This window comes from Camelus bactrianus, chromosome 9 (genome assembly GCF_048773025.1).
Source record: "Camelus bactrianus isolate YW-2024 breed Bactrian camel chromosome 9, ASM4877302v1, whole genome shotgun sequence".
Taxonomy (NCBI): Eukaryota; Metazoa; Chordata; class Mammalia; order Artiodactyla; family Camelidae; genus Camelus; species Camelus bactrianus.
Window position 1 is genome coordinate 36004504 of NC_133547.1, and position 12972 is coordinate 36017475.

The following is a 12972-nucleotide window of genomic DNA, read 5'->3' on the forward strand; positions in this document are numbered from 1 at the left end:
TTTTGGTGAGAGAGGATGAGAGAGCTTCACCTAGGTAATTATAAGGTGAATAAAAGGAAAGTCAACAAGTCCTTCAAGCTTATTTTATTTGAAGGAAATTGTAAGTCAAATAGGACACCTGGTTTGGGTTTGGCCAAATGAGTAAATGATTCTCTTATTCACAAATAGTGTGATATTCTTCCTCATTTGCCCAAGACTGCCCAAGTCCTCCTGCGTTGTCACAGCATAGGTATTAGTGACCCCTTCCACTCTCAAGTGTCTTGTTTTGGTCATTAGATCTTAGAGAGTAAGACTACAGAAGTAGAAATGGGTTTGAGGAAGAAAATAATAAACTATTTTAGGATATAGATTTGTGCCACGTCCAGTTGCAAATGATGATATTAATTTGATAAATGCTCCAGTATACTGTAATTAATTTGCCTATATTGATTATATCAGTTGGCTTGCATTCTGAAGAAGAGATTTGGTGCGTAAGTGGAATTGTTTGCTTTGCTTTGTTCCTTTGCTACTGGCTGCATCTTCAACTCTAACCAGCTACCTTGTAAATGTACAGAATTAGGCACAAGAGAGCTTGAGTTAGAATATATACATGGATTAGCACCAATCTATTACAATTCTTGAGAAAAGACCTCACAATCCAAAAGTTCCAATGGGGGTGGTCAGTAGCTGCTTTTGCAGGTGAAGTAAAGTGTACGTGCAGTGAACATATTTTTCTAAACCAAAACCTTAGATATTTGGTCTGATAAAATTGTTTTGTGATATTTTTCAATATAAATCACAGAAAATGAAGTAGAATTTAGACAGTAAAGTACTATAATTTCTGGAATTTTAATGATTTATATGGAAAAGGATAAAAATAATTTAAAAAATACATTTTTCTTAAAATATAGGAAGTTTAGTTCCCATAAGATTTCAGGATACTTTAGGACATACTATTTTATATATTACCTTATTTAATGAATACTTTTAATGTAAGTGATACTGATTTTCTTACTCTCATTTACCCTTTTCACATTCTGTTCTGACCTCTTCCACAGAATATAAAATGTAGCATATTAATTAAAAAATTATATATCTTTTCCCCTGGATTGAATTAAAAATATTTGCTTTGTTAGATTTCCTCCTATATTATGTATATATATTTCTTAGGGGCAAAATGACAAATTAAACCAGAATATCCTGAAAAGAAGCCATTTCTCTGTCAAATTCATCACTAAGCTTTGAGATGTATTTTTAAGTTTCAACAGCTATTTACCTTACAGTTTTATAAATGCTACTGCTATTTTCCAAAACAGTATTTAAAAAGTTACAGCTTTGCAAGTAACCTAAGAATTTTTTAAATGCAAGTACTTAAACATTCTTCCTAATTGTTGCTATGTACCAAATTACACTCTCTTAAAAACCTGATTATTCCAATGAAAAAGTAATAGACATCCTGAAAAATAATGCTAAATATTCATCTGAACCCCCAAATCATTGTGAATTAAATAGTGAACAAATGTGGGATAAATTCAGTTTCAGTGATAGATTATAAAAATAGTAGCTTACATATTTTTGGTTTTATAAAGAATGACAGAAAATTTCCTATGTGATTGATGGTGAATATCTTTAGTGTGTAGGAATGTAAGTTTAAGCTTCAAGAACCCACGGAGGTTGTGAGATGTTAGTCAGAGAGTACTAAGTTCCTATTATAAGGTGAATAATTTAATGTAATTTAATGTACAGGATAGTGATTATACTTTAACAATATTGTATATTTGAAAATTGCTAAGAGAGTAGACTTTAAATGTTCTCACCATAAAACAGAGAAACAAAACAGTAATTGTGTGAGCTGGTAGATGTGCTAACTAACCTTATTATAGTAATCATTCTGCAATATATATGCATATCAAATCAGCATATTGTATACCTTAAACTTACACTTACTTATGTCAATTATATCTCAGTAAAGCTGGGGGAAAAGAGGCAACTCAAGTTATAAATAATGCACATTTGCTCATTTGAAAAAAAAGAATTCATGCATAGAGAATGTCGTGATTTATTCTTTAAAAGGAATAGGATCTATAAGTTGATACACTGTGGTTCTGAAAACAAAGCTGATGGGTAGATGGTGGGTACTATTGTACCGAGCGAAAAGGGCATTTCAGAATAGTAAGAATCAGAGAGAAGTGAGAAAGAACAGGCAGGAGAGAGCAGAGTGAGTTGACGCAGAAAAGGGAGGCAAAGAAAGTAGCATGAGAAAACACATGACAGGCAGGGCAGGAGGAAGCCAAAGAAACAATTGGACTGATACAGGTCTGGAAGAAGGGTGGGAAAAAACATAGAAAGTGTTGCTAAAGTGTGATTCCAGACAATAAGCAGTGGAAAAACCTGCTTCAGAAATGAAGAGATACACTGGTCACATTTTTAATGTGGGCTTTATTCCAGTTAAGATGGTAAAATAAGATCCCTGTAGCCAAAATTGAGCTCTCTAGGGGGTTATATGATTGAAAACTACACTTCCCTTAGAAACGAAGAGAATTCCTATTATATGAGAAAGGCACATATATAGAACATGCCTAGCTATTCTTCCCTCTCTTTTCCATAGCAAATCTCACAACACTTCTCATTACAGGGCTTTGGAATGGCCACTGCCGACCAAAGTTGAAGCATGTCCAACAATGTATTTCCCTTATATATGTTGAATCTTTAAGCTTGCACTTGTGAAGGTAACATAATATAATTAAATTACATGGCTAGAAAGGCATCAAATAACACTGGGCTCCTGACCTGCCCACAATAATAGAATCTTTGCTTTAGAACCTTCCCAAACTTTGATCTACAGCATGGCTGGAAACAGAACCACTGGGAGAGGTTTTAAAAAGCAGGGAAAATTCTTAGGTCCAACATTTGGGCATTTTGAATCTCTTTTTTTTAAATTTTCTCAATTGACTTTCTAAGATGAGAGTTATGAGTTGAACTGTGTCCCTCCCAAATTAATACAATGAAACCCTTTCTTCCATTACCTAGAATGTGACTGTATTTGGAGATGGAGCCTTTAAAGAGTTAGGTTAAAATGGGGTCATAAGGGTAGGCTCTAATCCAACTTGACTGATATCCTTATAAGAAGAGAATTAAACACAGACAACACATACTGAGGGATGACCTGTGAGGGCACAGAGATCTTAGGTCTCAGAAGAAATCAAGCCTATGTTGATCCTAGAATTCTACCCTCCAGAATTGTGGTACTTTTTAACAGAAACCCTAGTAAACTAATACAGTAAGAAACATTTCCTAGTTCAACACATCACTTTAAAATGCAGAGATTTTCACTGACAAACCACTCCGCTTTTAAATAGGTTTATGTATTCTGCCTTCCCCTACTCCAAGACTATGTTTTAGAGGTAAAATTGTCATAAAATCAAGCCAAGACTTTATCAAAGGCTTTGTTTTTGAATGACACGTGTAGCGGATGTTTTTATTGTTGGAGTCGCCCATCAATACTACATTTTCTGTCTTTGTCTGTTGTATATCGTGAATTAGCAAAGCATGATCTTTGTCTCCATTTCATTGCATATGTATTTTTACAAAAATATAATGCATAGCATGTTTTACAAAAAAATTTCCTACTTACTTTCCTGTTCATCTTATCCAAATATATTTCATTATACTTTATCTTGCTAATGATTTTCACTAAGTATAATTTCTTTTTATATAATACTAGAATTACTTCCTACCTTTCTTTTGAATTATGTATTACTTTGTGTTGCTTTTGAAATCTGCTGTTTTCACATTTTGTATAATTTCATGTTTAACATCCATATTCTTCTTTGGTGTATAGACATCTGATGATATAATTGTTTCTGGTTCTCTAATTATACTTTTAAGTGAATTAATGGGAAACTTGTTCATTGTTAGGATTTTAAATTTTTTACAGCCCCTTCCTTCCATTCCCACGTCGTTAGTGAAGTTCTATATAGTACAACTTTCATGCATATATCTGAATATATTTCTCCCTTTAAAATCAGGTCTACAAATATTCAGATCAAAAAATGTATTCTTCATAATAATTTTCTCAATAACTTTGGGGGGATGAGTGTCCTCATCCTTATTTTACAGATATGAGAATGTGGTAAAGATAATAGATTTATGTCAAAGAGTGGAATTACTCCCCAAAACTAGGAGTAATAGCATTTAAGAATCCTAAAGAAAGATAACAGTTTAGCAAGGCACATATGTCTCAATTGGTCATATCCGTGAATCTACAAAGATTTTTTTAAATTAAAAAACAATATTTTTAGTGACATCCATAAACCATACCAGCATCTTCCAGTTTATTTTCAAACAGGAAAGATAACCCAATATCCAACGAGACACAGATGTGTGTGCATGTCTATGCATTCAGACGCATGTGAACTACAATTTTTAAATTCTACATCTTATAAGTACAATTGCAAATCACTCTGACAGTAACATGTTTGGGTTTTGAACCATCTACCATGCTTGTTTACCTGCTGAATATGTGATTAGCCTTCAAAACTCAGACTGAGTATCATCTTTTTTTATAAAGCTTATACTGACTGTCCCTTATTATCGATGACTACTACTTTCTATGTGAAACTTTGTGTTGGTTTTGAACATTTGATCCTGTTGCCTGTATTTATTTTCAAGACTGTGTTTTTTTATTAGACCATAAAATCTCCTTGAGTGTAAGAGCTTATTCATCTTTATGTATTCAGTATTTAGCACTACGTTTGGCAAATAAGTACAAAGTAAGTGTGTTGGATTAAAGAATAGATGTATATGAAACAAAGTCTTTGGATATGAGCCACAGGACTATAGTTTTTGCAGGGATCAGACAATCTAAAAATTGTGTGCTTGCATTTTTGCATTGAAATTGAAGTACGCTAATGCTCATAATTGTTGAGAGATGGAGCAGGGCTATTAGAAATAATATTGAGTATAATGCATATGGATCATACCTCATTTTTATGCCCCAGTGCCTACTACAATAGCAGTAAGTGTAAATGAGTAATGGATAAAAAAGATGATTGATGTGTTTATTTATTACTAAGAAAATAGGAACAGTTACAGCTTTGTCTGAGATCATATGGAGTCTTAATATTTCTGAAATTGCTAGAAGTGTTAAATAGCAAATATAGAGTATGTATCCTGTGGATTTTTAAAAAATATATAAAATTTCTGATTGTAATAAATTGGTTTGCTTATTTCTCACTCGGGACAATCAGTACATAGGGTGAAAGAAAAATAATATATCTATTTGGATACTAATTGCATTTTCCTAAAAGAGCTAGAATTCTTTGCCAAGATTCTGAGGGACAGTAGTGTCACAACTAAGTATACATAAGGGCAATTTAACTGAAACATCTTCAGTATTTCTGATCACTGGTGATAATCTACTTGATTAATGAGCATCTGTGTCCTTGCTCAGTGCTCATGAGTGTTCCTTTTGCTTTGCTACACGATACAAGGGGATGACTTTTGCAGATGGAGGATAAATATTCTTCAGTCAATGATATAGAAAATGAAGTTAAAAAGGAAGGAGAAAACTTTGTAATACGATTGCAGCACATTTGCATTTCATCATCATTTACATGCTTCACTTTCTGTATATTTCTAACTAGCAATCTGTATTTCTGCCGTCAGGAATCTATGCATTGCAAACTCAGACCTGTGTGAAATGATGAAATTTTGCTTCCTAAATTTTAAATGCAAAATCTGGCATGCTTATTTGCATGTGAGGAAGTTTGTGGTTAAGCCACATTTCTCTTCACTGATGTTCAAAAACGTTTAATTATGAACCAAGAAAAATAAAATTTAAATAAATCAAATTGATACTTCTTTTTACACAAATTAGTTGCATTTTTGGTTGTTTCCTCCTATTTGCTTTAGCAAACATTGTTTCCTCACCATCTCCCATCCATCAGTCTCCAGTCTCTGCATTTGGGTCTCACACAGTCTGTAGCACCCTCACCCTTCTTTTCTTTACCATTCAAGTTCCCCATATTTTATAAGGTTGAACGTTTGTTTTTTTCTTCCCAAAAGCCTTTCAGAAATGTTTCAGTCCTACATACATTTTCTTTTTGCCTCTGCAGTCAGTCCTCCTTACTACTCCTTAGTTGTTCTAAATAAATGTGTATCTTATGTCTCTACAATAGTAATGAGGCTTTTAATGACAAGGGCTATGCCTTCTAATTTTTCAGTGTTTTAAGTTTAACTAAACTGAATAGAAAGAACAAGATTCAACAGATATTTTTGAACTGAAATAGATGGACCTTGAAAAATGCACTTTATATTAGAAAAGCTGTTATCAAAAGCTTTATGAAAAATGATTTAAGACTGAGGAGGGATAAAATTGTCATGGCAGCTTAACAGAGGCTACTAAATTGGGAGCTGCCGTTGTGATTACAGAAATTGCATACCCCGATGAGGAGGTTAATATAGAACACACTGTTTTGGTTATCTTTTGCTGAATAACACATCTCAAAACTTAAACTAACAACAGCCACTTGTTGTCTTTCGTGGTTTTATGATCTGTCTGAGTATGTTTGAGTAGATCTTCTGTTCCACGTGGCATTGACTGGGCCTGCAGTCACCTGGAAGCCACCTTTATTGAGCCACCCGAGGTGGCTGACTCGTGTGCCTGACAGTTCAGTAATGACTGCTGGCTGGGGACTCAGCCAAGCTTGTAACTTAAGGAGCCATAGTTCTCACCTGGGTGGCCTTTCCCTGTGGTTTTAGGGATAGTGGTGTCTCCCTCCCTCTTAGCAGAGGGGACTGCAATCTGCACCTTAGGTTTTCCACAGAATAACAATTATATTCTAAAACAGAGTGTTACTAGTGTGTAAAGTAGAAACCACAGATCTGTTAGGGGTTCAGCTTTACAAGTTACACAACATGACTGCCACCACATTCTGCTGGTTAAAGCAAGTAATATGGACAGACAAAGAGAAATAATAGATACCATTTCCTAATAGGAGGAACTTGCTGTCGTCCTTAATCAGAAACATCATCTCTTTGATTTTCAACTAAAATCCTGGACATTCACTAAATGACTACCTAATTAGCTGATACTTTGAAGTTAGGCTTTTCAACTTTAAAAAGTTAATGTAAATGACTGACCTGGATTCTCCATCTTGCAATGTTAAATTGCTCTTAGATGATTAAAATACTATTTTCAGCGACGAATATTTTGTAACATGAATATGGTTTATCCGATTTGTGTAAAACAAGTATAATTACCTCTCTTCCTACACTTGCACTATCATATATGTAACTTTTAATTTTTGGTCATCTTTTCACCCCTCCACTGAAGAAGACAAATGCCAGAGACTTCTTATAGATTGTGAATCCTGTACGGTGGTCCCAGACAGCTCGTCAACCAGCAGCACATATCTTTAAAAGCTAGACTGGTTTCAGGTAATTGCCTATGTTTTTGTGTCCGGTTTGATGGGCCGAGCTGACATTTTTTCTGAGATTCCCATGAAGTCCACTAAGGTGATTTGATGTTAATAGCTCTGTGAGTCCCTAAAATGTTAGGATATCATTGTATAGAAATCACAGAAAACAAAAAGCACCATCAGAAGGCTTCAGTGCTGAACTGAGAGTTAGCATATATTATCAGAGTTAGCAATATAAAGAAAATGGTTAATTATTTGTGGTTTCTTATAAAAAGACTACCATGGTGGCTGGACTTAGAAAAATAGCATTTTTCCATCAGCACCTATAAACCAAATACTATAAAGATTGTTTTAAATTTTCTTTCAGACTGACCTTATGACTTAAAATGTACACTTTAGAGAAAAATATACAAATAACTATATTATAATACTTATGTATAATTATAGGATATATTACTAGCTTAGGGAAACAAAAACACCTTATTAAACCTCTTTTATAATTCATACTACATTTTTATCATTTAGTTTTTTAAATCCTTCATTTGGAAATAAATTCAGACTTACAAAAAGCTGCAAAATTAGTCATAGTTTTCTTATACACCTGACATTCAGTCTCCCAAAATGTTAAAGTCTTACATAAACACAGTATGATTATCTAAGCCAGGACATTAATACTGATACAATACTGTTAAGTAATCTACAGGCCTTGTTTAAATACTATTAATTGTCCCAGTATACAATACGAGATCACAAACTGAATTTAGTTATCATGTCCATTTAGCTTCTTTTAATCCCAGAAAATTTCTTAAGTTGAAGTCATTGCTATCTGTGGTGAGAGAGTGAAAAAAAATTTTCTGAAAAGATATGCGACATTATTTTTTACAGCATTAATTCCCCTTCATGTATTAGGATCCGAAAAACCTTGCAAAATTGGGCTCAATTGCTTTTCAGTCCCCAAAATAGCTTCTTACAGATAAAAGATATCCAAGGTAATTTAACCATTTCAAGGACATAAGTTTGGCCACTAGATGACAATAGAGTCCTTTTCTATTTGTCAGGATTTCTTTCAGTCTTTCAGTTTAAGGACTACCACTGGTGGCATCTTAAGCAAAGGCTTTATAATATTCTAATACTATTTGGAGATGACACATTGTCTTATAATTATCTGTTTTCGTGTCTGTCTCCCCTGTTACACTGTGAAGTACCTCATAAAACTGGTCATCTCTTATTTATTCTTACATTCATGATATCCAATACTTCGGCCAATACATAATATTGTCAGTACATGCATAATATATGCATTGAATAATGGATATATACTCAATATATGTATCCATTATACCTTTAAAAACAACTGTCAAACAAAATAAGGATTAATAGTTGCCGAATGTTTTATGTATACTCTCTACCATTTCATGCTTTGTTTTTCAACAGAATTGAGACTTATCTTTAAACCTGAACTTTACAGACCGGTTTGGAGTTCTTTATTGGTCAGATGCTCTGGAAAACAATACTTGATAATTGTTGAGTCCTAGTATTGGAGGGTCTTTGACTCCTGCAATCCTCTTCATCATCTTTCAGCCAATGGTGACAATATAATCCAGGTTCAGATCAGTTAAATATAAACAGAAGTACTCTGTGGGCTGCTTGTGGCGCTTTTGCTTTTTAAGGTAGACTTCATCTTGTTCCGTTTTACCTTTCCATTGAAGTGAGTGCCATATTTATAATGAGCTTTATAACGAGCTGCTGCATCAGACATCTTGTGGATCATGGGAGACACGAGTGAAAGCCAGCTACAACAGTCAAGGTCATACGTCCATTTTTATCGAGCTACTGAAGAAATGACAGCAATTGCCTACATCTGGAATGTTTGTATGTGAGATAAATACAGCCCTGTATGTTTGTGCCGCTGTATCTGGGCTTTCTGTTTCTTAAAAGCTTGATTCATTCCAAAAGGATTAAAAATCTATAAGTAATTTGGAAGGAAACGCTTCTACTCTTTATTAGCCAGCCTTTAAATTCCATGAAGCAGCCACCATGTTTATCTTTACATTAACATTTAGTCACTAGTAGAAGGCCTTGTACATATTAGAGGGGTGAAAAATATTTGCTTAGTAAATTTGTGAATGAATGATTTCTGAAATTCCTAGGCAAAGCTTATTTTGAATTGAAGTATTCTCTTTTTAAGATTGCATTCTTACTCAGAAATAAATAAATTATAAGTAAATAAATAAATATTTCAGGAATCAATAAAAAATACAAAATGAAAAGACAACCTACTGAATGGGAGAAAATATTTGGAAATGATATGGCTGATAAAGGGTTATTATCCACATATATAAACAGCTTATACAACTCAACATGAAAACAAACCACCCCATTAAAAATTGGGCAGAAGAACTAAACAGACATTTTTCCGAAGGGGTAATGCAGATAGCCAGCAGCTCCATGAAAAGGTACTCAACGTTGCTAATCATCAAGGAAATGCAAATCAAAACCACAATGAGATATCACCTCACACCTGTCAGAATGGCTATCATCAAAAAGAACATAATTAACAAATGTTGGCAAGGCTGTAGTGAAAAGAGAACACTTCTACGCTGTTGGTAGGAATGTAAGTTGGTACAGCCACTGTGGAAAACAGTAGGGAGGTTTCTCAAAAAACTAAAAATAGAACTACCATGACCCAGCAATTCCACTCCTAAGTATATATTTGAAAAAAAACAGACAAAAACAGTGATTCGAAAAGATACAAGCACCTCAATGTTCATAGCAACATTATTTACAGTTGTCAAAATATGGAACCTAAGTGTCGATCAACATATGAATGGATAAAGAAGATGTGGTATATACAATGGAATACTACTTAGCCATAAAAAAGAATCACATTTTGCCATTTGCAACAACATGGATGACTTGGAGGGTATTAGGCAAATGAAATAAGTCAGACAGAAAAAGAGAAATACTGTACAATATCACTTATATGTGGAATCTAGAAAATATAACAAACACTTGAATATAACAGAAAAGAAGCAAACTCACAGATATAGAGAACAAACCAGTGGCTATGAGTAGGTAGAAGGGAGAAAAGAGGAGCAATATAAGGGTGGATATTAAGAGGTACAAGCTATTAGGTATAAAGTAAGCTACAAGGATATACTGTACAACACAGGGAATATAGACAATGTTTTATAATAACTGTAAATCAAGTATAACCTTTAAAAATCATGAATCACTGTATTGTTCACCTGTAACATATATAATATTGTACAACAAATGTACTTCAATAAAACATTCATCAGAAGTGATACTTGCTTTTTAATTTTTTTCCTGCACATGACTTTAAAGATTGCCTATGGTCTACCAGTTATTTCTTGACTAATTAATAATTGTATATTCTGATTGAACTGTCTTCAGTAAATATAGTGTAGTGAAGCCTCCCATCATCTCTACACTGATAATAAATGATACCTGACTTTGTGGCTTAACCCAAGACTGTTGGGATAAAAATTCCAAACCATCTAGATTTATTAAATATTCCACTTATTAAGGGTGAGTAGAGCAGTTTTTCCTTTGTTATCTTTATTCAGAAAAGCTTGGTGCATGAAAGGTTAATAGGTAAAGCAGATATGGGAAGATATACGTTAGATGTTGATTCTGAGATGTGTTAGGGTAACAAAAGAAGCAGCAGAAAATTAAATGCTAGAGGAAGCATTTACCATTTTTTCTTGTATTCTTTCAATATACATTTATTGCACAAAATACATTTGACATTTTTCAGTGTCAACAAATCAAATAAGTAAGTTATAGTGCCTTTTAGGAGACTGGGCAATACAAAGTTCCCACTAGGTCAATAATTTTTTTTCTACAAAACAGGAGCTAAGTGCTAAGGTGCATGTAAGAATGGAAGCATACAACAGCCCAGTGCCATTCTGGTTGTTGGTCAATGCCAGTAAACAGACTACAGGAGGATGTGGGGAGGCTAAAAAACTGAACCAAATATGTAAACCAGAAGTTGGTGAGACAGAAACAGCATTCGAACTGCTTGATGGGACTTTCTATCTTATTACCTCTGATCTTTGAAGGATATTTAGACCCACCTAGTTAGATCTAGAGTGAATGTAACAGTTTTCCTTTCTTTTCTTAGATAAATGAATTGCTGAAAAATAAAGCATAATGAAGATTCTTCCCAGAATTTGTCATCCTGTTATTTAAATTTAATGACTTGTTTTTTAATAAAAGACATTTTTTAGATCAGTTTTAGAATTACAGAAAAAAGTGAGCAGAAAGTACAGAGTTCCCATATAATTCCTTGTTCCTACATGCAGTTTTTCCTATTATTAACATCTTACATTAGTGTGGTACCTTATTACAATTGATAGAGCCGTATGATACATTATTATTAACTAAAGTTCATCATTTATACTAGGATTCACTTTTTGTGTTGTACCTACTGTCTGAGTTTTGACAAACGTGCAGTGACATGTGTTCACTATTACTTTACCGGATGGAACAACTTCATGTTCCCCAAATCCACTGAGCTCCACCTCTGCATCTCTCTCTGCATCTCTCTCTACCTCTCCCTCTGCAGCCCTGGCAACCACTCATCTTTTTACTTTCTCTATAGTTTTGCCTTGTTTAAAATGTCATATAGTTGGAATTATAGAGTATATAAGCTTTTCAGATTGGCTTTGACTTCCTTCACTTAGCAATATGCATTTAAGTTTCCTCCATGTCTTTTCATGACTTGATAGCTCATTTCATTTTAGTGCTGAATAATATTCCATTGTCTGGATGTACCACAGTTTATTTATCCATTCTCCTACTGAAAGATATTGTTGAGTGCTTCCAACTTTTGACAATGACAAATAAAATTGCTATAAACCTCTTGCACAGGTTTTCAGGTGGCGTATGTTTTAAAATCCTTTGGATAAATATTGAAGAGTGCAGTTGTTGGATCATACAATAAGAGTATATTTAGTTTTGCAAGAAACTGCCAAACCGTCTACACTTTTGCATTTCCACCAGTAATGAATGAGAGTTCCTGTTGTCTACATCCTGGCCAGAAGTTGGTATTATCAGTGTTTTGTGTTTTAGCCATTCTAACAGATGCATAGTGATAACTCATTGTTATCTTTGTTTGTAATTCCCTGGTATGATGTTGAGCATCTTTTCATATGCTTATTTGCCATCTATATATCTTCTTTGGTGAGTTTTCAGAACTTTTGACCAGTTCTTAAGTGGGTTGTTTTCTTATTGTTGAGCTTTAAGAGATCTTTATATACTTTGGATACCAGGACTTTATCAACTATGTATTTGCAAATATTTCCCCCCTCTCTGTGTTTTGTCTTTTTTGTTTTCTTATCAATGATTTATTCTTCAAGAAAATAAATTTGAAGACCAACAATATAATAATTTTAAGCTGTACTCATAATTTGTAGAGACTGTCCACAGTAATAAAACATTATGTCACTATAATTATTTATATGGCTAAGGAAATATAATAAATAATAAAATTAATAATCTAACTATTTCTGGGAAAATTATCTCCCATTATTTGAAATAATTTCTG

The 12972-nt window shown here is 33.6% G+C and overlaps 1 long non-coding RNA gene across 1 annotated transcript in view; it reads left to right on the forward strand.

Annotated features, from left to right (window-relative positions):
* The window catches only part of LOC105068857 (uncharacterized), a 149124-nt gene that overhangs the window by 83474 nt on the left and 52678 nt on the right, over positions 1-12972 (forward strand). The window contains exons 12-13 of the long non-coding RNA XR_012509157.1: positions 7316-7419; positions 9110-9272. This is a non-coding gene — a long non-coding RNA (uncharacterized LOC105068857). The remainder of the gene's footprint in view (positions 1-7315; positions 7420-9109; positions 9273-12972) is intronic.